We start from the raw sequence: 22,485 nt of genomic DNA, 5'->3' as shown, positions 1-22,485 counted from the left end.
TGGGGATCAGCCACGTATTTTTCATTTAGAAAGTCACATTATCCATTTCTTTCCCATGAAGACCAGCTCTGAATAGGTAAAATCATCAGACTCCAAGAGTAACTTCTTACTTCAGTTCCTTCATATCTTACTATTTTCTGGGCAGCTTTGGGGTTTTTTTTTTCCGTCCATTTGTTTCTGCAACACACTCCTCTATTTGTGGTTGGCTCAGAAGGCCTTCATTGCTCTATTTTGCAAAACTGCCATGCTCTCAAAATCCTTCTTCATAGCAGAGCCTCAGAAAGGGGTTTTAGCTACCAGTCTCTTTGCCTCCATCCAGATTCAATTCAGATGCAGTTCTGGGCAGGTTCAATGTAGGATGCAACCAAATGTCTCCATGAGGTTACTGGGGTGACCAAGGTGAAGAAGCAGAAGGAAAGACAGGGAATGACCTGTGCAAGTCAGACTATGGAACTGGGAAGTTCACAGCCTTTTCACCACCCATCTCCCGATGCCAATAAATCAGTGACTGGTGTGATGTGTTTTCACTGGCCCCAGGTGGGCTATTCTGTCCTCTGGAGTACTCTGTGCACTTAAAAATTAATGGGGCGGGATTGGTCTCTGTGGGTGAGTTTTTCCCAATTCCCACAGCTTTAATTGCTGTTACATGAAACAGTGGCTGCAGACATCAGAGCAAGATTGTCATACAGTAGCAGCTGAACCTTTTCAATGGCAGTCAGTGAACAATTACATGCTACAATTTACACTATCTTCTCTGGTCTTTTCTTTCTGTTCTTTAACTGATGAAGCACCTATTATTAGCCAGGCAATAGTCAAACACTTGAAATAGGCATATAAAAGAAGATTTGGGGAATAACACATGCTACCATCTAATAAGCATTTCACTCCCTCAAGAGATGCACTGAAGTGTAGAAATTCAAGCTATATCACTGTATTTTTAACTGACGGAATTGCTGTTGAGACAGTTATATTTTCTCAATGTATTTTATTAATAAAAAAATCTTGTTTTATAAACACAGATCATCTTTAATGCAATGGATGTAATGTACAACAATTATTTTGGATAACCTTTACTTGTTAGATGGCACAAATCACAGTTAAAGTAATATTGAAACAGAAGGAAGATGAAAAACAACATGAAATGTCTCAATACATTTTATTTTCAATGAAATAATTACCAGTCCTAACATAAATGGGGTCATTTGAATGCTATCAACCTGTACATGTGCTGTAATAGATAGAAATACACTTTTTCAAATCAGCTGGTTGTCAGTAGACTTGGGAAGGGAGCACTGTTTTTCATATACATGTGGTCCTTGTAAAGCTGTTGGTTAACAACAGTTTGCAGTCTGAAAACTCAAGCAATGAGCAAGACCAACAACAGAAGAAAAAGGACAAGAAACACTGGCTTGTGTTTGTTCAGAGTGTGACTTTCCCAAGAAAGTAATAATAATCTAGTTCATTTCTTAAGCAGGGGAACAAATCCCAGTGTGCCTATCTTGATACAGCATCTTATTTCCTTTCTAATTCCTTTCTTCTTCCACTGTCTCTGGTCCAGAGCTGTGCTAAGTACATTGACCTAATGCTGGGCTCAATTTGTAGAGTACAAATTGTGAATAAACTGTATGTCTAATTTTGTTCAAAAGCTTCCAAATTGAGTATATATTAAAATTACTATTTTTAGAACACCAATGTAAAAGAAAACAACAGCAAAAATCCCCCACCTGTTAACTTACACTGTTAGAGCATATCTTCACCAGATGCTGAAAGTAAACTTCACTTACTAGTATTTTTATAGTCTTATTATATATTTGGGCTTCTGATTTGAATATTACAATAAATAAATCACGTGATGTTAATGATTGATATAAAAAGAAACTTCTATCAGGTAGAATAGCAGAGTATGAGTTATTGCATGTTAACTATTTGGTATTTGGAGATCATGGAAACTGGTTGTGGGCAGTGGAAAATGTTTGTCATTTTATACTGTGTCACATTAATCACCCTAATCTTTTATTTTTAGATGTAAGATGTGATTCTTCATTCCAGGAAACCCTAAAAGGATGTTCCTTTGCATGGAAGTAAGTACTGAAAGTTAGGACATTCCTTTTGAAAGCACCCCAGAAGCAGACACATTCATTAAGCCTATTTCTGTACTGCTGTCCCCAGGAAGGCGAAGAAACAGTGAAAAAGGAGAAGTCCACACAGGGAGAAAAACTATTTTGTATAGCATAATAACCTTGTCAGGAAACAGAAAACAAAGTCCTGCCCCATCTCAAGCTGTGGAAAACCTTGAACTCAGAAGAAACAATAAGCTCAAACCATATAAGAGAAAGCGACTCAAACTTTTGATATTAAAAAAGAGGATCTGTAATTCTGAAGTGATTTGCAAGTAAGTGTTATTATAATCAAAAATCCCTTTCTGAATTCCTCACTTTTCTTCTCCATTTTCACTATGTTGTCCTCCCAAAGTGCCAGGGAATAAAGATCCCTGCAGTGCTCTCATCACACGGTGTGTCGTGTCAGACGAGCTATGTTAGCCTGGGTCTCTGGGGAAGGGCCAAGTCTTAGGTATCTTTTATCTTAGAATAATGTGATATCTAGTGCTTGGTTCCACTTGCTACCAATGGGAAAAGCAGAAACTGGCCTAGTTTGTAGTACCAGTTATTATTACATTGCATGATGGGCCTGAGTCTAATTTTACTCTGATTTTACAGAGCCATTGACTTTGTTCCAAATTTTTCACTGGCATAACTGTGAGTAGAATTAGGCCCAATAACTGTCATGTAAAACAAAATCATTCCATCTTGTAAACCATAAAGCCGGTTACATGGTGGTTAAGTGTGGGCCAAATAAATTCATCTTTCAGATGATGTGTTTAATGGCAGCCTTGGATGCTTGCAGTCAATTAAAATTTCCTGGCACATTTTCACAGGACAAGGAACGCTTGTTACTAATCATGTCCAAAAGAAATTCTGGCTAGTGTAATTGTATTTTACTTAGCTAAAATTACCTTTGTGATTATAGTTAGGTAGTTATTCTTCACTCTATCTTTTAGAAAGCCCACACTATTATGTTGTTGTTCTTGGTGCAGATGATGGCTGTGTTATCACCCAGAAGCAGCATGCAGTAGAGTTTCTCTTACTCCGGACTGTTGAACTGCAAAGTGCCTTTAAAGTCTTAAATTGGGAGGGGCAAAGGAAGTGTCAAGACTGCTGTTTAAATATTTAGGGACAGATCCTCAGCTAATACAAAATACCATAGGGTTGAAACATCATCTTAATTGATCTACGTTTTCTCTCTTAAAATTATGTGCATTTTAATTGGTCATGTCCCTTTGGTTTCATTACCTATTTATATAAAATATTTTATGATACTTTGGTCTTTAAAAAAATAAGAAAACAGGGTACAGGTTGTTGCACTTTTTCTAGTTCTTTCTTCTTGTGTTAGTCCTGAATTTGGCCTAAAGTAACTCTGAAACTCTTCACCTTAGCTACCATAACAAAAAATATTCTTTGAAAATACTTGTCTTTCTGCCTGTCTCTTTGGAAAATCAGATCTGCATTTAGGACCACTCATCCAAGATAATGTGGATTTTCCCAGCCGTTTGGAAGGTTGTATAGTGTGATCATGCTAAGGAATTCATGCTGGATTAAAAATGTCTCCAAAGAAGATGCCCCATATGAACTTCTAATGGATATGTGGAGAGCAATGTGTTCCTTGCATGCTCTGTGGAAAAGCCTATCAAGACTGAAGATATGAGAGATTAATTGAGGAAAGGTTTTGAGGGAAAGCACCATGGTCAACTCAACAGCTGCAGAGCGACTCAGGTAAGTATGATACCATTCCTCTTAATAGGTAATATTTTGTAGGTTATTTTTACATCATCTGTAGTCTTTACAACTTCTCTCTTTCTACCTGTCAAAATGATGTGTGCAGGCAGGGAGCAGTGGCATTTTTGTCTCAGAGCAGCTGATCAGTTTTGTGAGAATATGTTGGGAATACCAGTCAAAACGTTTCAGCAAACTCCAGATACATCCAGGGGCAGAAATCGTCATTGCACTCTAACAAACAAACAAACAAACAAAAAAAGATTTTGCTGGTGGTAAAGTCTGGTGGTAGTGCTAAAACATTATGCAGATATTTGTATGCATTGAAAAAGGCCAAGGAAGTGCATGTGAAGCAATACCTGCACATTTAAGTTAAATGTATCAGGAAGAAAGAGTGCTTGTGATCAAGCCAGAAAATTGAATGCAAACGGTGGTCTTGGCTTACCAGCTACAGGTCTCCTAACCTGAAATATTATATTTTTGGGATTTCAGTTCCACAGTACTGTATACTTGGCTTCTCCAGTGCAAGTCCATAGCAAATTATTTGCATGCTGTGCTGGGATTAAAAAAAAAATAATAAAAAATTGAGAAACAGCTGCTGTTGGCTCTTTAGTCTGACTTTAACTTATTCCCAAACTCAGCCAACAAACACAGTCCTCCTACACTTGTAGAGCTTCTGGTTTTTCTTGGCCCATACAGCCCTTTGTCCTCTGGCAAAATTTCACTGGAAGCCTCATGCAAATAATGTTTGATCTTTACCAACTCATCTCAAGGAGGAGGACCCATGTTTTAGCCTCTTTTCCTTCTCTGCAGCGAGGAAAGGAGGAAGGTAGAAATTTTATGTGTGGGAACAACTGTGTACAGGTGTGGTCTCAAGACCCCCAAGATTTCTTGTGACTTTGTGCTTTCCATATGTTCTTCAGTGAGGTATTTGCCAGGATAATCAGTGACTGTAGTAAGTGTAATGAGTTCTTACCGTGTTTTCTACCTATATTTTCCATGCAGTTTACCCAACACTCTTACCCTCTCCACAGCAAGAGGACTGTGAAAACCTCCTCTTTATTAAGTTCAATGCATTGTCTTATAGGAAGAGGAATCAGTGCACATCCATGTAGGAAAAAAAAAAACCAGTAGGAAACTATGGCAATTAGCTTTTGATCACTGTCACTCTTGCTGATCAAACTATGCTTATGTGAGATCCTTCATCCTCTGGAAATTTCAATAAAATTCTCCAAATTCAGACTTCAGAATGGCCCTGAGACCAAGGAATATAGGAAATGAATGAAAACACAGAAATATTGGAAGGCCAAAAAGGCAAGAAGGATTCATGCAGACACTCAAGTGTCTCTGATATCAAGATTAACAATGAGATTTGTTCTGCTGTTTCTCAGGTATGCACACTCCACAACCATCTAACCAAGTTCTGCCTGCATGAAGTAGAACACAGCAGTTTTTCATGTTTGGCTGATGGCTTCTCTCTTTGCCTTCCTTCTTTTCCTTCTGCACCCTTTGCCAACAAATTTTAATTGGCTGCATGTCTTCAGGTTACATCTCTCTGTATGCAACTGGTCCATAACTATCTATTTTCGTTTGCTCTCCACAGCATTCTCATTTTCTCACTATTCTGACTTCACTGCCTGCTCATGCTCAGGTTTTGAATATGCCAGATTAATTACCCTATCCCTAATCAGAGGAATCTGCATAGCTAGTCAACCTTTTTTTTCCTGATATCAAGATGGCAGAGCTATTAAAAAGCAATGTCCAAGAAGAGAAAAGGAATAGGTTGTAATAGTCACAAATTTGTTAACAGGAACTTGAGACAGTGAAAAGTTTGTCCTGAAAGGGATTGTGGCAACTTAACAGTTTACCTTCACAGAAGCAACATAAAAAAAAATGGTTTAAATATCTTTAGCAGTAAAACCAGGATGCTATCATGGATTGTATTTTCTAAAATGTGATATAGTGGCACAATACAGGAACATTAAAAAACCTATTATTAATAGAAATGAATAAATACACAGTGAGTTCTGTTTGCCAGCTCTGTTATGAATTCATCTTTGTTTAAGGTTTTGAAGGATCTGACTCAGAAACAAACTCATCCTGTTCGTAATTCAAAGTATTTTTAACAGCTAAAACTGAGTTCCTTTAAAAGATTGTTTTAAAAAATCACTTTGATTTCAGAGGTCTTCAGATATCACACTAGATGTGTATCCCAGATATCTGAGCTGTGTGGGAAATGAGTATGGTCTAATTTACCCAATGTTTTGGAAAGGCAACCTGAAACTTAAGAGACATTTAGATATTACAGTGGCAACCATAGGAGTGTCTGGACCCAGCTAGTCAGAAGTCCTAGAAGTACTCTTTAGTTCAGTGTCTGGGCTTAAAATGAAAAATTGTCAGTTTTCAATTTTAGGGGGAAAAGAAAGTTGTTTGCTTTTTGTTCATCTACCAGGGGAAAATGGTTAAAAAACCAACTAACAAACTAGCGAGTGTACATTTTAAGATAAAATACATTTCTGTTTAGACATCTTGGCAAAAGAGGAAATATTCTTATAAAATTACTTTGGTCACTGAAGCTGTCTTTTTCTTAAAATATTTTGCAAGCAAACTAACTTGGCAGCTCGGATTCATTTAGACTCGTGCACCTTTATTCATTTTTCAGGTCTGAGAAATAATCAGATACTTACTTGGGAAATGTAGCAGAGAATCATATGATTCTGGGTTTGGGCAACCCAATCCACAGAAATGCATTGAGCAGTGGTTTGTTCCTTTCATAAACATGATATTTGTTCTTCTTGTATCATTGCTTATTCATTTGGATTATTAACAGGCTTTTTAAAACTATTAAAGCCTTGCCGCTCATCTTCAAAACTGCCTCTAGGCATCTTTGATTTATGTGGTTAGCATTTACTCCCTAAGGTCTTATCGACCTTGGCAGTGTTAGAAATCATATTTTCACATGCATGAATTGCCCTTGACTAATTTCTCCAGTACAGTTTGAACATAAATAAACTTCCTCTGGCAGTTGCATTTTTTACTTTTCACTTGTTTATTATTAAGAAGCACGGTGCGAATGAGTGTATGGAATATACAGTAAAGTAAATCTGCATTGAAGTGTGGTTAAGAATGTGCATTATTGTTCCCCTTGAATGTGTTCATGATAGATGGAAGGATTTTTTTATTTTCTTTCTTTTTTTCTACTTTGAGTCTTTTTTTTTTTTTTCCCCTAATCTCCCTTTCAGGATCATACAGTTCACAGTGACTTTTGATGTTATTTTCCCCTGTAGTAGTTATGCATTTCTAAGACCAGAATGAAATTAATTTTCTCATTGTAAAATGAGACGTGCTCCATGATAGTCCTCCCTATTTGGTTAGCAAACATGAGAAAAGATAAAGGTTCAAAAAATTTTGGGATTTGCAAAATTTGACTTCCAGTAGAAAGCTTACCAGGGCCACAGGCACTTTGTAAGTAGACACATCAACTAACATCTCAGGAGAGAAATGCAAGAACAGAACTTTATTATCAGCACCCAAACATCAAGAAAATATCTTAGACTGTGTAACCTGGTGGCTTCCAGAGTGGAAGCACAGAATATGAACATCACATGCAGTTCCCACAGATGTAGGATGTGACCTGCCAAGCTGAGCAGCTTGGCATCAACAAAAAGGGTTGGAAAGCAAAATTCTTCACTCCAAATTCAAACTCTACAGCTGAACCATTATAGCCTGGTGTGTAAAGGAAAGCACTGTATTAGAGACTGCATTAACTCCCATGACATTAGAAAATTCACATGGTTTGGGTACTTTCTGAAATGTGTTAACACTGCTAGTAGAAAGCAGGTAACTGTTTTTAATTTACTTGATTGATGTAAAACTTATGTAACTGTAAATAAAGAGAGGATGGTAAGGTGAATCTAACAGCAAATAATTATTATTGAGTCATTCAGATTTTGATTCTGTGTTATTACAGGCCTGTTGGAAGTGAACTGAATAATTTGTTGGCAGTCTCTGATACAATATATGCAATCATCTGTAGATACCTCCTTAGTGATGCAACTAGGGAAAAGGTGGGTGAATCTACTACAAGATTGTCACAGTTCATAGAGCATTAGCTGAGGCACAACTCAGTGATGTGTTTTCTGCAAGTAGTCCTTGACTAGGAATAGGATTTTTCCTTCTCACCTGGAGACATATTTTCAGTTCCTTTTACAATGTTTTCATCAGACATTTTCCTGACTTTTAGCCAAAATATTATTGACACCAGTATGAGTTTCACTGTCTAATTCTTGAACAATTTTTGAGGTGGAAACAATACCTTAATTTTCTGATACCATTTTCAGAAAATCTGGCATCAGTCCCAGCACTGCCTCACGAGCTATGACAGGACTATGGCCAGGGCTGGAAAAGGATTGACCTTTCAGTCCTATCTCCAGGGGTTCTCAGCGTGCTGCACTGCACCCTCAGGAGCAGCACTCAGGAGTGTTTGGGCTGTGGTGACTTGGTTGTCTGAAAGACAAAGTCATCAGAGTGACTTTCTCAGTATGGTGAACTGGCACCTGTATAAGACTGAAATTCCTCAAAGGGGCACAGAAGCCATACTTAATATTAGTGACTTGAGTATTTCAAGCAGAAAAAGATCCTTTGAACTGTTTAGTCTTCACATGGAGAATCCTCTTTTCTCTCTTTTTACACTGAAGATTTTTTTACAAAATAACGCTACCTTTTTTTCCTAAGTGATATCCTGTGAACTTTTTCCTGGATTCTTATCAGTCACTATCATTTCTGCTGATAATATTTTTCAGATCTTTGACTTTGTAAAAAAAGTCTTTTCTGTGACAATCTAATATAAAGAGTAATCTGACAATGAGAGCCTGGAGGTAAAAGTCTTCTTGTGTTAATATGCTTGTTACAGAAATATAACTTTCCATGAAGATTGAAGCCCCTAGTTTACAGGATTCGAATCCAGCTGGGCTTCAGCCAAAAGAGAAAAGTCTTCAGCCTAAGAAACAACTGTTCCACTATGACTTTCACTTTTAGTGCTGTATACTAAGTACATAGGTTATGTGCTCCTTAAAGGCCTTAGCTTTAGCTACCATATTATAAACTATCTAGTGTTTTTATTTAAGTTGAAGACTGCTGAAAACTCTTGAGAGCTTCTTGTATTACCTGTGTGAAGTGCTGTCAGTATGGCACACCTTTTGCTCCTCTTAGAAAGGGCATAGGATAATAGCAAGTTTGGCAGTGGATAATTTTCTAATTATGTGGTGTGCTCCCCATTTCACAGGCTCACTGGCTGTTTCAGAGTAATGAGAGGATAAATTCAATACTGATCTTCTATCCACGCAATGACACCTTCGAGGGTCTGAGAGAAAGTTCCAGTCAAATCCACATGCATTAAGGTAAGGATCTGATGTAACTTTTCTTTATAAAACCTTGATAGACTGAACACTTCAGGTAGAGTAAGTAGCTTTGGTCTCTGTGTTTTATTGAGTAAAATATTTTTAAAACCAAGGTTTAAGCATCAGGTCAGGGTGAGAACAGAGAGAGCTTCATCTCTATCTGAAAACAATTGCAGTCATTGCCTGGCAACAAAGCCTGAGGGAAGATGACCACTAAATATTTTCAGAGACATAAAGAATTAGCTTATTTTAAATAGGTTACCTCATCAGTGTTTTGATTCAAGCTAATGTTCTGGAATCTTTTACTCCATTCTGTTGTTATGCCAGATGAATAATTTATTACAGTATTGTCAAGGCAGATAAGGTGCCTTTTTCTCATTTTTTAACGTTATTTGGATTCACAGGATAAGATTATTACACAGTTTTCCTTATATGCTCAGTGTTAGAGCTAATCTCATGTCATTGTTGTCATTGTCTAGGTCTATTACAAAGAATTCCATCAAAAATTGCTCAATAGGGTTCAACTACTATATATATCAGTCTCTATAGATTTGTCTTTGTCACCCTAAGATAAGAAAACATAGAACTCTGAAAGGATTTGCAAAATGAAGCTATATAAAATCTTCACCATATTGTCTCACTTTTATGTTACCACAATGTTCCACTGCTGTGCATCTGCTCTGTATCACTTGGCATGTTTGCTCCAAAGGAGGATTGACTTAGGCTTGCAATGAAGATCATTCCTAACTGCAATGCTACCTTAGGGTAAACAGTTGAACCTGACTTATTTAAAATACTTACTTATGTGGTACTTTACCAAGATCTTGCCAGAGAGTTGCAAATACATACTGTAGTTACAGACTACTGATCTGAGAATTGCTATGGGCTCATTAAGTCACGGGAGTAATGCTCTGATTAATAATGTATTTATTTGTAATTATTTTGGCTAATTTAGAATTTATGTGCTGCCAAACCTTAACCAGAATCTAGATTTAAAAGAAAGCAAGCTATCATAATTTAAGGAATGCAATTTCATTAGATCAGTTATGTTGGTTTCCTCTCCGTCTTGGAAGTTGTGCTGGGATGAATTTTGATGTCAACTTTTGGAATTGAGCTTGGAGTATTCAGAAAGACTAATTTATGCTTAGTGATACTGACTTTGCTATAGTCAACACAGAGAAGGAGGAAAGAAGAGGGTTGTGGAAGCAGTTCAGAATGGAGGCCTGAACTAGAGGACCTGAAATGCTGTCTGGAGGAGGACTAACTTCACAAGGTTAAATTTAACCTTTGTCTTATATTCAGAGGTACTGCAGAAATTCTGAGCCTCTCGCTGCCAATCAGGACTGACAATACTCAGCACTTTGCAGAACTGAGTGCAGCTTTAGTTGGGCTTCCACAGATGAGACCATCTGAGAATTTCTAGTGACTAGAAATATGAGTTTCTGCCTAATAATGGCAAGGAAACATATGCAGGATTTTTGCAAACACAGGTATTTACAACAGTAGAGACAGAGGTTGAGGTATGTGCTAGTTTTGATTATATGGAACACTGGTGGTATGATGAGTTGTACCCTTGGAATGATACTATTATTCATTTCTATGCTCTGTTTGATCATTCTTAATATACATGTCCTCCTAGTCCAGATAGGCACACAGAAGGATTGTCAAACTTTTTTACAGATGGGAAATTAAGTCACTGCCTGAAGCAACATAGGAAGTCAAAGATTCAAGAGACTTCCATCTCCCATTCCATATTCTAAATTACAGAACCATCTTTCTTTCCTCATTTTTTGTAGCCATCCAAAGTGACCCACAGAAACAATGTACTTCTCAGTGAAGTAGATTTCACAGATATACAATAAAAGACATTTAACAGTCTTTCTACAGTTACACCTAATTACTCAGGCTCTTGAATATGCATTGCAGAAGGACCTGTGAATTCATCAGTCTCACTGCTTAGCTTTAATTGCTTTACTTTTCGTTGTTTGATTAATTTGTATTGTTGTCACATTGATGTTCTCATTGTTCTACTTAAAATAATTGAACAGAAACCTTAAAATTCTTTGCATGTGGTGTCTGTAAATTTACACCTAAAAACCCTTGAATGTAATGTTTCCAAGCCACATAAAGAAGAGCAACTCACACATGCCTGTGCAAACACCATTCTATTGTAGTGTTTATCACAGTAAAATAGTGGTTTTTTTCATTGAGCTTTGTGTTCTGAGCAAGATGCACAAGTGCATAAGGCAGGAGAGCCTGGGGCTGTATTTGATCACAAGCTTCACACAATCTGACTGGGTCAATGAGTTTTTCCAGCCAATTTAGACAATTTTCTCTGTGCAGACAAAATCCCTGGATTTCTCCTTAGTGTGCATCAAGGTAAGCTTCACTAAGTATTTCAGAAGTCTCTCTTTTTCTCTCTTTATTTCTTTCTTTCTTGCAACCACCTCCTCTAGTATAAAATAAAGTCTGATTTTATTTAGGACTGATGTACACTTCTATACATCTGCCTTAAATCAGCATGGTCACTACCACTGTATCTTGTGTTTAAACAGAATAGAATTAGCTGTCCACAAGTATATCTGGACTGCCTGGGGGATCACATGTAATCTTTGCTATACATAACTCCACACAGAGTGGGAATGCAGGATATGCAGAAGAATGGTTGCCACCACTATCTGCAAACAGCACAGCACATTATTTTCCAGTTGATGAAGACAAGGTGCTACAACTATGCCTTGCAGCATGACAGGCACTGTTGGAATGAGTTCCTTTCTTCTAGAAGTTCACCAACACAGTTCTTGATTAATCCACCTTTATGCTGCTGAAGTGTAGTTTGAATTTAGAACTTTCTAATGTTACACTTTTCTGTGTTTTTCTGTTTCGGTATTTTTTTTAAGTATGTAAATCTGGCCAGAATTTTTTTTTAAGTACTTGGCATTTTGGTACGGAACTATTAAATGTAATGAGGTTTGAAGCCCAGTTTGGAAGGCAGACCATGTTTGCTTTTGTACAGTGCATCAACTATTTGTGCATCCAAGGTGAAACAGTACTATATGTAGAGGTTTTGTGGGACATGAGGGTATATCATACTGTATTTTCCCTTCTTATTTGAATAGTAATTATTTTAGTTTTGATGTTCAGGTTGCAAAGTTTCTGAGCCTGAGCCCAAGTAAGCTTTTGCTGTGAAGTTACTGGATTTAGTTAGCAACATCCCAATGCAACTGAAAAGAAACAGGAATAGTTCAACATGGGACTTAATTTCTTGGTAGTGGAGAAATCCCCTTAATCTTAGAGTCACTGCCTGTATGGTTCATGTGACAAAAAGAGAAGCTGTTAAATTCTTTATGGTATCCATGAAAACTGATAGTGGATTGCTAGAGGCTAAACTTCTATTCTTAATTTTGGCAGTATTATATTGTAGACAAAATTATGGCAATTACTTAAGGTGTAATAGAAATCACTGAAAATACTAAATAGATTTTTCTTTTTTGTAGTTTCAAATAGAGTTAGAGAACAAGTATTTAGGGTTAATGTTTGGTCATTTGGTGCGTCCATATGCTGATAGATATTGATGCATTTAATGAAAAATGGCACCAGTTGGAATATTTGTGAGGAAGGGGACAGGTTAAGGTTTGTACTGGTGACTTTAATAGTGCCATTTCTTGCATCTTGAACAATTTAATTTGGAAGCACTATGTTCTTGGAATGAGATAAGAATTTAGTATGCTGTGCATCTTCGCTTAATACATCTGCTGTCTATACAAAGCAAGGTGGACAAAAAGCAACAAATAAACCCATAGAAATTGTATCAGGAGCACTTAGTTTTACATCCTATTTAGTGCAAAGCCAAAGCAAATCAGCCCATAACAGAAACAACCAAAAAAGAAAATGAATGGATCTAGGGAAATGGACCATCTGAAGCACCAAGTGGGGCATAAATAAAAATTTTATTAGTTTTACGGGAGAGTCTTAGAAACAGTCCTTTCCCAAAGTAGAATTAGGTTATTAGGTATATTTCCCATTGGTATGTGATATTCATAACCAATTCACAAGTACTGGAAAGCTGAATAATGGTGTCACTTTGACCACTATTGTGCATTGTAAATAATACATAAAAAGGTCATTATTCTTCCTTCATTTTTATCAACCTTTTTCGTGGTCAAACTCTTCCTTGAAGATCCTTTGGAAAGGAGAAAAAATGCTTTCTTTTATCTTGAGTGGTTTGGCTGCATTAAGTTTTAACAAAAAGGAAAATAACAATAAAAAAAATAATGTATTCTCAGCAGAATCAGAAGACTGCAGTAGGGATTTCACTACATGCCATACAGAACCTAAAACAGGTTTCTATACTTCAACCCACCAATTAGACCATATTCAGCTCAATGGGTCTTACATTATATGAGGTATAATCCAGGCATTTCATCCACACCTTCTGGAAGGAGCTACTACTTGTGAAATGAATTCACGTGTGAATAGACACATTGGCAAAAGTGTCCTGAGAAATGCCACCAATGATCTCTTGAAGGTTTTGAAGATGAACACTTCAGTAGTCAAATTTTTCATTTCTTATGCCCTTTCAGTTTTGCATTTTCAGTTTACTCAGGTTTGGCTTTCTCTCTTGCAGGTTTGCCTCAGCCTTCTTGACTTTCAGTGGCATTCAGTTCTGTAAAAGTGTCTTGCTAAGTTATGCCAAGACAAATACTAGAAGAACTGTATCCATGCTAGGAAATTGCACCAGTGTAACTATAAACTGAGACAGTTAAATCAGCACTGTGTGTAGGCTTAAGTACTTTGCTGGATTTTAGTCAAAACACTTTAAAAGTAATGTTAAATTTTGTTTTTGTGCCAGCTGAGGGCCAAACTGAGCCACCTGTATTCATAGTCTGTGCTTAGCCATTAGTATGCTTCAAGTGCATTCAAAATCTAAGACAAGGGAAAGTCCCACAGAAGTCATTTAGAACTTAAGGATATGCATCTGCTTAACCTCTTTCCTGACTCAGGAGGGACTTAAGCATGTACTTAGAGAGACTTATATGCTAACATTTTGTGCTGAATAAGTACCTTTATTTCTTAAAATGGCAATGAAAAAAATTCTTATTTTGAATTTAATAGGAAAATTCCTAGATTCATTCAGCCAAAGATAATTGCTGTTTGGAGAGCTTTCCATGCTCACAGTAAAAGTACATTTATCCAAGGAAAAAAATACCTCTCTAAATCAGTACAACCTACAACATAATATTATTTTTATTGACACGTATGTTGTAATGCTAAAAGTTGTTATGTGTTTGACTCAACCCAATAATTACACAGTATAAATGATATTCAAACAAGAGTGTATTGCATGGCAAAGATTAATTAACCAGAAGGTTACTTTACACCATTCTTCAGGGAAAAACATATTTTACTCTACGGTTACAGCCTGTTGCCTTGCCAGAGTACTTTAAAGTAGTTTTGAAATTTCTTTTTTGAGGAGCAAGGCAATAAATTATTCCATGGGACACATTCTGTAGTGCAAAATTCTGCCAGTAGACCTACTTCAAAAGTTATGAACTACACAGTTGACTCTTGTTGGGCCATAAATGCTCCAGAGATTATCCATTACAGGTCAATTACACCAGAGAAGAATTTCACATCCATACACTCAGGTGAGCTCCATTGAGCCAGAAAGATTACTGGTCCTCTCCCAAATCTGAGAGATTTCCATCCAGTGCTGTGCCCTCAGGAATAGCTCTTCTTCTTCTCATTTTTTAGTGTTTGAATAATTCTACTTGAGATGCTAATTAAACCTGTTGAATCTAATTCATGACATGTTATTAAATACTTTTTAATCTTTCCATATAATGCAAAAATACTGTGCAAAAAAAGTATCCAAGCATCTTCAGGAAATAGGGCTTTGTGAAATCAACTCCTACCAAATCATTAGACTTCATGGTCCAATCTCTTTGGTAGTCTCTTGGAAGGAATATTTGTGTAGTACCAAAGGAATTCATTCACATTACTGTATGTTTCATCTCTGTAGTCTGGATGCCTCAAAACTTGCTCTTTAGGTGTGTTGGAATTTGATTTGTGCTGCAGAACGTGCTTACACAGACCTCTGTGAGATTTTTTCCTTTCTATACAAAAGGTGAAACAACTTTTTTTTTCAATCCCTTTTTCCTTTCCCACAGCTCTGCTGCCTCTCTGCTGTATGAGAGCACGATAACATATTTAAGCAATGCACAACATGGCATTTTAACATTAATCCTTAATGTTATTTTATTGAAGTGTGTAAACCTGTATATTTTTCACTGTCTCATACATGTCTAATTTCTTTTACTCTGTTAAATTCAGGCATAATTTAGGACGGAAAAATGCATTTTAGAATTACACCTGCAGCATGTATGACTTTTTCATGGCATGACAGTGATGTTTCAACAATCTATACATATTGATTTAGGCTGATAATAAACAATTTGATTAGGCTCTATCTATAGGCTGTCATTTCAATCACTGTCACTGGTCCAATAGAGTGGAAGGCAGCTAGCAGACACATATGGCAAGATTTCTCAAAATAAAAACTCTGGCCTGATTAGAGCCCTAGGTTCAGTGAATTGGACAAGACAGCTCAGCTGCCAGGTTATTAACTCCCTCAGAAAATACTCTGCCTTTTCCCCGGGGCCAGCCTGAATATTCTGATCTGGATCGATAAGCAATCTCCGGTGTGTACAAAATGCCAGCTAGAATCATTTGTCTCAGTGCAGTCTCCTCACAAAGGATAAAACACCTGCAGTATATGGCCTTCTCTCCCTCCTCCCCCACCTTCCCCTTTTTAACTAATGACCCACAAAGAAGGAAGAAGTAACTGAATCTGTTCCATCATCAGGAAGGCTCTCTCAGGTTTGTTTTAATGATCACAATGGCTACCTTTCAATCTTATAAAAATTATATCAGTCATGGTTTCCCTGTGGCATGTTTATGTAAGTAATGTGAACTGCAGTGTAATGACAAGTGTACAGATGTCATTGTAAGAGGGCCCTTGGCAAGAAGATATCTCAGAATGTCAGAATTTTAATAAAGCGTGGGCTGCTGGTGAGGTTCTCTTTGGTGGTTGTCTTTTATATTTGTAATGTGTGCTGTGATCTGTTGCTTGGGCTGGCCGGTGATTTTTCACGAGTGTTTAGCAACAAAGGATATTTTACAATTGATTAGAACAGAATTATTATTTTCCAGCGTTGTGCTGTTTGCCCAATCTGGTACATATCTGCAGTTAGGTTTGTAGTGGTGGTGGATTGTAGCCATGTAACTTTTACTTTCTTTAGATACAGACCAAAACATTGATTTTTTTTTTAATCTGAGTGAATTCAGAACTGTTCAAAGGTTTTGGACATTATTTTCTGAAGAAAGAACAGCACTTTATAAGTGCCTTACCCTTCCTTCTTTTGGTTAGAGAGCGTAGCAAACTTCAGAGTCCCTGCTTTAATATCTCAGCACTGTTCCATTTTCCTAATCTCAGCCAAAATCAAAATTGTAGAAAGGAATGAAAATACCATTAATAAGAACAATCCTTACAAATATGAGACATGTTCAACACTGGAAAGAAAATATGACTGTGATGTCCTGATGATACAGGTTCTCTCTGTCTTTTCACCTGGATTGTGCAAAAATTAAGAATCACAGGTGGTGATACTTGTCTCAGAGAGTGGTCAGCTGTAAAGTTAACACAGAGCAAAGAATTCCCAGGCTTTGATGTGTGCAACTTCAGCATTTTGGTTCTGGTTAATCGACAACCCTTATCTTTTTTTAATATCTAGGAAAAGATATGTGCTTTCTCTTTCAAAGTTCTGCTTAATAGGTGTCTTTTAGTTCTTACGTCCTATCTTCACAGTTTGTTCTCTGGATACACTTATTGTCTTATATGCTTGAATTTAAATACAGCAAAAAAGAATGTTGATCTATTAATAAGCACCCTTGACTCAAAATCAAATACCTGCAAAATTGCAGAAAATCCCCAGACCTCCAAGTCTCTCTCCTTCATTGGTTATGTATTACACCTGGAGTCACAAGACAGAAGCTCCTATTGCCTAACAAGTCTAATATCATATGTCCAATGTTGTCAAGAAATAAAAACTGAACCTCCTTAGCTATCTAGACAGAATATTTACTGAGCAAATTCTGACGTTAAATACCTGTTTCTGAGTATAGGTAAGATTCTTTCACGAACAGAGGCCAGTTTTAACCTGTTTTTCCAGGCTATTGAACTAGCTCCTCATCCAGCTGTAAATGATGGCATCCTTCTGACTTCAATGTATGTAACTGTGTACCTTTGTATGCCTGTAGAAAACTTACCTTGAATTAATGTAAACTGGAGGTCCGTGCCTACTTAAAGAAGAAACAAATTTTGGTTGTGACAAATTAGAAAGAAAACATTTTATGTTTGTACTGCCATCCCTTGGAAAACAAAAGAAGGTTTGCATTTACTCTCTGTCCTTTTTTGCTGCATGAGGTGTCTTTGCCCTGATAGTGTCAAGAAATTAGAATACTGTCTTCTAGACAGCTTCTTTCATATTTGCCATCCAAAACTTGGGGAACTAAAGATGCTTTTAAAAAAGAATAATGTAAGGAACGACGTTAATGAATTGATTTCTCAATGTAAAAAAACCAAAACATTTCCCATCAAGACACTTATTAGAATGTTTATCTTGGAGAAAATGCACACAGTTTATATGAAAGCTGATGTTATGTTTATTTCCATTATTATATACAGATGATATTGAGGAAGATGGAACAAAGTGCCTTTAAACCAAAGCTGATGATATTTTTTTTTCTTTTTTGCTACAGTTTTATTGTAGTGAAATATGTTCATTTTAGCAGTGGAAAACTGCCCTAAATAGACAGCATAAGAGCAATAAGATGCAGAGCACAATTTTAAAATGATGTGCTCTGAAAGTAAGGCTTTTAGACATTTTGGTTTATGTATTAAAACTTCCCACAAATTTGATTGAGAATGAGCCTTTGATGGATATTTGCTGCAGTTATGCTGCATTAGACTCGATTTATCCACCACCTCTCATTGTTGCTATTGATTGATTTTTAAATTAGATGAAGGCAATCAGTAAATACCACCCAATCAAGTCCTAAAAACATACAGGAGATTAGACAATTTAGGGTAATCAATGAAAATATTCTGTGATTTGCTACCACTCAATTTTGACCATAAATTACGACCATAACTTGCAAGTTAGTAAGCCATAAAACAAGTGGATGTGACAAGAAAAACTATAAGAAATGAATTAAGGAGATGAAGAGGAACCACTAGTGTTGTCATTTAATGAGACAAAATTACTCTTTATACATATCTTGCATTTCTAGTTGAGTCTTGCCAACAGTAGTGGAGTACAAGAGCACTAACCTTTGCTCATTTTTCTAGGGTTTTGGGTTTTTTTTAGTAATATAAAAGCCTTTCTTTTGTGTAGCAAAACAGTTTGAACAATAACTAATCTACCTAATTTTATTGCAGCAAATAAATTAATGTAATTTTAGGTTTAAAACCGGCTGCTTGCTAAAACCCCTCACCTACATCACAGACACTTGCAAACACTAATTTTAAAGTCACACTTCTATACGGTGTTATATCCTACAAACTTTAAAGTGTAGCAACAATTTAATGTTATTTTAGGTCAACACTTTGAAGAAGCTGTGCTTATACACATTCTCTGTGATACATGTCACCCATTTTCTATATTCTCACAACAGTCTAATTGAGAACTAGTAATTCACATGCCTTAAAAAAAATCCACTTTAAAGCTTATTTACTAGTTGTAAATAGGTGTCCAGGTTTTTTCTATTTATGAACTTCAGTATCTATTTGGAATTTCTAGGCAGAATCCACCCGGTATTTCTAGGCTGAAAAGCTGCTTATAAATACATAAACAATCATTAACAGCTACAGGCTATATAAGAATAAATTGATGAAATAAAGCAACAATTTATCAGATTTGCTCCCTTAAAAAACGTAGTACAGATGTGATACTGCTGAGTAGCATGCAAAAGTCTTCCTGGTTAATGCCTTTATGATCCTCCTTAGAATAAGGAAGAACATTTGGAAAAGGATAATTTTTGGGAGCGTTGATCATAAAAAAGGATTATATAAGGTGCTTTTGACAAGAGGAAAATTCATGTGCTTTTTTCTACAGGGAACAGAAATCTGAGAGGCCTAGAAACTGCACAGTACACCTGGAAAGGTGATGAGAATGTAACACAGGACAGCATGGGAGGAGGAAAGAACACCTTCTCTGCACTCACAGCCACTGAAATACCAAAGTGCTTTTGTAGAGCCTGATGATAGAGCAGTTATTTTGCTGGCACACAAATGCAAAATGCACAGGTGGAATAAATATTGAAAATATGTGGATTTATGTTGACTGTGATTTCACATTGCAGTGGAGAAAGCAAAAACCCCAGAGTCAAAAGAAGCATTAGTGATGTTGCAAACAAAAGATTAGTCAGCAAATACTGACTCTGCATCCGCAGGTGGACTCTGTGTGAGATAATCCAGAATTAGAACATTGTGAGGATTTCATGCAGAGATTCCAAACAGTTGTTGTAGTAGACAAATGACAAATGTCTGGCACTAGTGTACCAAAAAAAAAAAAAAAAAAAAAAAAAAGGGTAGTTCTTAACTGATTCTTTTTTAAAAGTCGCTTCCTTTAGCCTGGGGCTTTAAGAATCAGGATTCACTTTTCTGTGCAAGTGTGTGGAACAGCAGAACAGAATAAGTCCATGTAAGTCATGGGCCCCTTACGAAAACGTTTTACTGTGTCAAAAGCACTTTCCACCTGAATTCTGAATTTAACATCAGAAAAGTGTCCAAGTCTGGTTTTTCAGATTTTCTATGTTGTTTAGTACATCCATCTAAGGCAATTGAGTCTGAAGAAGAACTAAGTGAATCCCTAGGAAAATACAAAACCTACACCTACATTGCTAAATACTTTTTTAAAAAAAATATAATTGAAATGGTCTTTTCATTAACTCCTGCATTTTATCAGTTTCTACAGGCCTGTAAGATTTTAAGAAAGAAGTCAACTCAGTGCTAATAATACTTTTTCTTCCTTCCATGTCAATTTGGTACTAGAGGAAACTTCTGTGTATTACATCATTGGTATAATTTCTGACAAGTATGTATAATGAGATTGGAAGACAAATAGCTCTCAAAAATAATATTCCTACCTCTGTAGGTAACATTTTTTTTCTGAAATTTGAGACTTTTACTTTAATTTGAAATCTCCTTTGAAAATGCATTTCCAGCTTCTTTCTAAAAGCTTTTGGATGTGATTGAACCTTTGGTGGAAATTTGCAAGATACACAGCTAAATTGTGAAGGCAGGAAATGAAACAGCTCAGAATCTGAATGAACTCTGGAGCATTTACATTCTCATATTTAAATATTTGCCTGAATTACATGTGAGCTATAACTTTTCACTGACTGCAATTTTTTACATTCTCTGTAATTAACAGTACTAAGACAAATCAATGTTTACATATTTTAATATATCAATATATCATGTTCAATCTCCTGTTTCTGTGAGTTAAAAAAATACAACACAAAACCCCAATAACCTCTAGAAAGGAGGACAGGAAAGGGAGAGAATAAAGAAAACCACTGACTTAAAACAAAGACAGGGACATACTTGCAGTTCCTGATGGACTGGTGCAATACAATGAAGCTGGTGTATTCAATATAACTTTTAGAATAATTGCCTGGGAGGTAACCAGAAAAGTACATTTTACTTTATCATGGTACATAAATAAAAGGGCAGACTAATTAATCATATAGCTTACTAAAAGTGCTTTTTATTTTGCCATTTAGTATGCCAGAAAGATCATTTTCTTTAATGTATATACCCAGTATTAACATGATTTAATCCATCATGTTCTGTATTATGAAATTACTTTGTTTTACTCCCTGATCCAGCTGAAGATCATTAACCCACACTATTTTCTAAGTCATACATCATTTGAGTGTATTACCTCATATAGCAAAAAAGCTACTTCTCTCGGTTATGCACTCCAACTAAGAAATCATTTTTTCTGGATGTTGCTGACAAGTAGAGCTGTTTTCATTAGAAAGCAGATGGTTCACTATTTCGATTCTGTTTTACCTTCCCATTTGCTCCAGCTCAGAGTTCTTTGCTGCCAGTCACCTCATTACCTCTTGCAACATCCACATCCTATATTCCAGACCTGTCTATAAAATGTGCTAAACATGCAAGTACTTTGCCTTCCCCCAAGACCTCCCTTTTTCACTCTGCATCCTCCCTTGTTGTAAGTCAGTCTTCAGAAGGCGGTGAAAGCGAAGGCAATCATCAGAACAGGAGGTTAAACCCCCACAGGTTGCAGGTGTCTGTTCGCTGAGAGTGCCAAAGGTGTCATTTACACATTCAGATTTTAAGCTTGGACGTGAAGTCACACTGCTGGTGAATTTGCCTCATAGAGCTTTAGGGCAGAATCTGGCCTTCTATAATTTCTTGCAGTTATGATGTGCATGATGTTTTCACTGTTGTGTTCTCAGAGTCTGTATCATGAATGTTCTGCTTGGGCTGCCCTGATACCCTGGTAAGTGTCAATAAATAGTGGTCTGCAATGTAAATGAAATGTGTGCATAATGGAGTAATGGGTCGTTTTGAGTCAAAATGAAGACTGGATAGTTACTGAAGATATGTCTTGGACTTTTTAGAATAAAAAAGAATAAATGATGTTTTGAAATAGTTGCACTTCAAGTAACAGAAGTAACACCTGCTAAGTTTCAGACTGATTTCAGTTTTCTCTAAGCATTTGCCTTGAGAAGTAGACTCTCATTCTGGTAAGGCAAGGAGACTAAATGCTTTCATTGCTTATATGGGAAGCCACATACTAGAGATTAAATCTTTAGAGGTGAATCCATCAGTACATAATTCAGTTCTTCTACAGCATATATGTTTTTGTTTTGGTCATTCTATACTGTAGGTAATACTCCAACATTGTAATAATATATTCTACCTGCTTTGTGTAGTTTTCTCTGGTTTCTACACAATCACAAACTCCATTTTTATTATTGTTTCAGGAAGTTTTCGGGGGGGAGCTTTCCATTTTCTTTTTTTTTTTTCCACATACTTCATAACTCATGCCAAATTTACCATTTATTATTACCTCTAACACTTGCCATCTGTACAGATGTTATCTTCTTTATTCAGAGTGAAAACTAATACAGATCTTGGCAGAAATAAGGGTAGAGTGTTG

General features: G+C 36.5%; 2 long non-coding RNA genes across 5 annotated transcripts in view; both read left to right on the top strand.

Annotated features, from left to right (window-relative positions):
• LOC116793277 overlaps positions 1-3,823 on the top strand; it is a 100,605-nt gene extending 96,782 nt beyond the window's left edge. For both annotated transcript variants that reach the window (XR_004359425.1, XR_004359424.1), the window contains exons 3-5: positions 2,024-2,081; positions 2,170-2,392; positions 3,558-3,823. This is a non-coding gene — a long non-coding RNA (uncharacterized LOC116793277). The remainder of the gene's footprint in view (positions 1-2,023; positions 2,082-2,169; positions 2,393-3,557) is intronic.
• A 1,226-nt stretch (positions 3,824-5,049) lies between these two features.
• The window catches only part of LOC116793276, an 86,058-nt gene continuing 68,622 nt past the window's right edge, over positions 5,050-22,485 (top strand). For 2 of the 3 annotated variants that reach the window (XR_004359423.1, XR_004359421.1), the window contains exons 1-3: positions 5,050-5,221; positions 7,801-7,897; positions 9,115-9,229. This is a non-coding gene — a long non-coding RNA (uncharacterized LOC116793276). Of the gene's footprint in view, positions 5,222-7,800; positions 7,898-9,114; positions 9,230-21,778; positions 21,823-22,485 lie in introns of all 3 variants that reach the window. The other variant, XR_004359422.1, reaches the window with a different exon arrangement.

This window comes from Chiroxiphia lanceolata, chromosome 13 (assembly GCF_009829145.1).
Source record: "Chiroxiphia lanceolata isolate bChiLan1 chromosome 13, bChiLan1.pri, whole genome shotgun sequence".
Classification (NCBI taxonomy): Eukaryota; Metazoa; Chordata; class Aves; order Passeriformes; family Pipridae; genus Chiroxiphia; species Chiroxiphia lanceolata.
Note: the sequence above shows the minus strand (reverse complement) of the source record. Positions and strands in the feature narration are given on the sequence as shown.